Genomic DNA, 5,437 nt, shown 5'->3' with positions numbered 1-5,437 from the left:
GGACGTCACCTGGAGGCGGGAGGCTTCTTCCTGTACCTTACTGAGAAGGTAGGGGTGGTAGACAAGTGGAACGACTTTCCAGCAGAAGTGGTAGAGGTCAATACAGTAAGGGGATGTAAACATGGCAGAGCAGACGGGTCCGATTGGTTCTTATCTGCCGTCAAATTCTACGTTTCCATCTCGGCCGCCGGACCGCCGCCTGTTGGCTTCTCCTGCCGTAGCTTCACCTTGTGAGCCGCGATCGATATACTGTCAGGGCGTAAGATGTCCGGATGTGGAAGTCCCTCCAGATACACAATAATTACCCGAAGATGTAATTCATTCAGCCGGCTTGGGTCCAATTTACACAAAATCAGCTTGGAGGGCGAGAGACGTACTGACCCCAAACTGCCCCTCCCCCCAAAAGCTACAACATACAGTAACACTTATCACGCAATATAACAATGTAACAAAAATAACTTCCTACATCCGGATACTTCTGTAACGTTCCGGTTACCGTCTCCTGCAGACCGGGAATTTCTTTTGGCCGCGCCGTCTCTAAGATGCCTCCTCAGTTGGGAGACGGATCATGTTATGGACTTCCCTGCGCGCCCGCCACAGAGAATCGGCCATCTCTGCGGGATTCTCTTCGCTTTCAAAACTGGAGGCAAAATTGAGAAAAATAGAACTTTTTCCAGCCCTGATGTAAAATTATTATTGCGACTTTCTAGCGGTCAAAGTTTGGATACTTTTATTAAAAGAAAATGAAGTTGTTTCTCGATGTCTCTCTCTAAACTTCGCAGAATCTGAACCATAATGTTGTTCTTTCTTTCTGTTTTGCGACCGGATATCTGCCGAGATGTTCAGCGTTATCACATGAACAGATATAAGAAAATATTTACAAACATGTGAGGGGTGGACTGACTTTTGTGAGATACGGTATATATATATATATACACCGATCAGCCATATTATATATATATATACACCGATCAGCCGTAACATTATATATATATATATATATACACCGATCAGCCGTAACATTATATATATATATATATATATATATATATATATATACACCGATCAGCCATATTATATATATATATACACCGATCAGCCGTAACATTATATATATATATATACACCGATCAGCCGTAACATTATATATATATATATATATATATATATATATATATATACACCGATCAGCCATATTATATATATATATACACCGATCAGCCGTAACATTATATATATATATACACCGATCCACAATAACATTATATATATATATATACACCGATCAGCCGTAACATTATATATATATATACACCGATCCACAATAACATTATATATATATATATATATATATATATATACCGATCAGCCATAACATTATATATATATATACCGATCAGCCATAACATTATATATATATATATATACACCGATCAGCCGTAACATTATATATATATATATATATATACACCGATCAGCCATAACATTATATATATATATATACCGATCAGCCATAACATTATATATATATATATACACCGATCAGCCATAACATTATATATATATATATACACCGATCAGACGTAACATTATATATATATATATATACACCGATCAGACGTAACATTATATATATATACACCGATCAGCCATAACATTATATATATATATACACCGATCAGCCATAACATTATATATATATATATACACCGATCAGCCATAACATTATATATATATATACACCGATCAGCCGTAACATTATATATATATATATATATATATATATATATATATATATATATATATATATATATACACCGATCAGCCGTAACATTATATATATATATATATATACACCGATCAGCCGTAACATTATATATATATATATATATATATATATATATATATATATACACACCGATCAGCCATATTATATATATATATACACCGATCAGCCGTAACATTATATATATATATATATATACACCGATCAGCCGTAACATTATATATATATATATACACCGATCAGCCGTAACATTATATATATATATATATATATATATATACACCGATCAGCCGTAACATTATATATATATATATACCGATCAGCCATAACATTATATATATATATATATACCGATCAGCCATAACATTATATATATATATATATATACACACCGATCAGCCGTAACATTATATATATACAGGGGCGTAACTAGACGCCTCAGGGCCCGGGTGCGAGAATCTGTTAAGGGCCCCCCCACCCCCCCCCAAAAAACATGATTTTTACCCAACAATTTTTTTTCAACTAATTGAACTAATTCAATTTACATATTGAATCATATCTGTAAAAAAATCAAAGAAAAAGGGGCGCATGTACAAAGGGCATAATCCAGGGGTGTCCAAGTTTTTTCTGCAGTGGGCCACTTCATCAGAATTGTATCCGTGCGAGGGCCGCACTCATTTTTCACTGAGAGAAAAAATATGGCCTTTAATAAAATATGCAGATTAAAATAAAGTAAAATGACACAAAACCTTTACTCTTCCTCTCACTGATTTCTGGGCCTTGAAAGTTTTGCGACTACAAATTCAGGATTCCCTAGATTTATTCTAGGGATGAACTAAAATGAAAATTCTGGACCAAAACATTCAGGGTTCACTTAGCCAAAACCGAAAATGACCCCCACCTTTAAAAATAATAATAAAAACTCACATGTTTAATAAAAGTAGGTAACACACAATTGGACAAAATTAGCAATATGACTTGGCATGATAGGAGTGTGATTGCTAGCAGCAATCACACTCCTATCATACCCAGGCAACCAGTAAATGCTGGTACCTAGGCATGATGGGACTGTGCTCGCTGTGATTGCTGTTAGCAATCACACTCCTATCATGCCAAGTCAGCCAGTACATGCTGGTACAGGGTGGCTGTAAGTGCAGACCCCATACTGCTGGCAGCATCACTACACAAGGGGGGCAGCTGGCCAGGTTTCAGCATGTACTGGCTGACTTGGCATGATAGGAGTGTGATTGCTAACAGCAATCACAGTCCCATCATGCCTAGGTTCCAGCACTTACACATCCATTCTATCACACACACACACACTCATTTATTCATATAATCATTAATTCACAGATTCATTCCCTCAATCACACACACTCATTCAAACACCCTCCCCACCCCCTTACCTGCACTGCAGCTCCTCGATGCCGCTCACAGACTTCAGCAGGGGGCGCGGCCTCCCTCTGCCTTCTCTGCTAAAGCACAGAGGAAGTAGGATGTCACGTGAACTCCGCTTCCTCTGTGCTGTCCAGAAGAACCTCCCACAAGTAAGTAGCAGGGCTTGAGGTGCGGCTCGTGTAAGATCGGTTGCCCTGGCTGCTGATCTTACGCGGGCCGCACCTCGAGGTCCGCATGTTGGACGCCCCTGCCTTATTTAAAAAAAAACCCAAAAACTTAAAAAAGATTTCGGGCGGCCCCTTGGCTTGGGCCCCCCTGCTGCAGGGGCCCGGTCGCAGTCGCGACCCCTGCGACCCCGGTAGATCCGCCACTGTATATTTATATATACACCGATCAGCCGTAACATTATATATATATATATATACACCGATCATCCGTAACATTATATATATATATATATACACCGATCATCTGTAACATTATATATATATATATACACTGATCAGCCATAACATTATATATATATATATACACCGATCAGCCGTAACATTGTATATATATATATACACCGATCAGCCGTAACATTATATATATATATATATATACACCGATCAGCCGTAACATTATATATATATATACACCGATCAGCCGTAACATTATATATATATATATATATATACACCGATCAGCCGTAACATTATATATATATATATATATATATACACCGATCAGCCGTAACATTATATATATATATATACCGATCAGCCGTAACATTATATATATATATACACCGATCAGCCGTAACATTATATATATATATATACCGATCAGCCATAACATTATATATATATATATATATACACCGATCAGCCGTAACATTATATATATATATATATACCGATCAGCCATAACATTATATATATCCAGGGCCGGCCCTACAATGGAGCCGACTGGGGCAATTGCCCCAGGCGGCACTTCAGAAGGGGCGGCACTTTGCCGCCCCAAGCGTTTTTTTTTTTGTTTTTTTTGAAGCGGAGGAGAGAGAGAGAGGGGCACCGAGTGGTTTTCGCTTACCCGCTCGGCGCCCCTCTCTCTCTCTTCTGCGGCGAGTTTCCCTGTTCGGTCTCGGTGCCGGCTTGTAATGCAGAGCGCCGGAAGTGACGCGAATTTCCGGCGCTCAGCATTACAAGCCGGCACCGTGGCAGCACAGGGAGACTCGCCGCAGGACTGTTTAAGGGTAAGTACCGGTGGGGGGCGGGTAGATAATGCCGCCCCCCCTCGGCGGGGGGCGGCATTTTAAACTTCGCCCCAGGCGGCGTTAAGTCTTTGGCCGGCCCTGTATATATCGTATATATCGTGGCGTCTCTAAATTTCATATTTAGAGGGGGCACATGGGGGGGGGGGCAGGGACCAAAGTGTGTAATTATCTCTTTAAATTAAAGACCGTGATTGAAATCTTCTTTAATATTAGCCCCTGCTGCCGGTATTTATATTAATATTAGCCCTTGGCGCTGATTTATATATTAATATTAGACCCTACTGCCATTATATACCGTATTTGCTTGATTATAAGAGGACCCCCAAAATCTGAATATTAAGGAAAAAAAAAAAGCATGAATATAAGACGACCCTATAAGAAAAAAGTTTTACCAGTAAATATTAATTCATGTCAACTATTTTTTATCAGATTTAATAAAAGCTATGATTGAGAGAAATATTATTTTTTATTTTTATTTCCTTATATTTGCCAACCTGCCCCCCCCAGTTATGCACATCTGCCCCAGGCTTGCCACTCTGCCCCCAAAAATGCCTTATACCCCCCTATATGCCACTCTGCCCTATTGGCTGCCCCTTGGCATCGGGTACGGGGGTAATATCAGGGCAGCAGAGCAAAATACAGATATATGTAGCGTGCGCTTATCTACAAACTACACCCAAAACTCCCATCATCCACAGCCAGCCATCTGAGGATAACATGAAAGCCAAGAGGTGTGTTATTAATTATGCGTTTGCAATTATAAAATCACGCCTTTAAAGTTGGTGATTTCACACGTCGCCCTCTTTAACCCTTCATTGAACGGAATCCTTAGCTTTACCCTCAATGTCAAAAAATCTAATTAGTCAGTCAATAAAGTGGGCTTTAACCCTTTATACATATACTGAGGGCCAAAGAAGGAGGGCTACGTTATTGTAGATGTAATTGGTACATTTAATTTCCGCTGGTATAAGGGCTCCTTGGCGCGTTCTTCGATA

This window comes from Sceloporus occidentalis, unplaced genomic scaffold, assembly GCF_023333645.1.
Source record: "Sceloporus occidentalis isolate IW3139 unplaced genomic scaffold, rSceOcc1.0.p SCAF_404, whole genome shotgun sequence".
Classification (NCBI taxonomy): domain Eukaryota; kingdom Metazoa; phylum Chordata; class Lepidosauria; order Squamata; family Phrynosomatidae; genus Sceloporus; species Sceloporus occidentalis.
Note: the sequence above shows the minus strand (reverse complement) of the source record.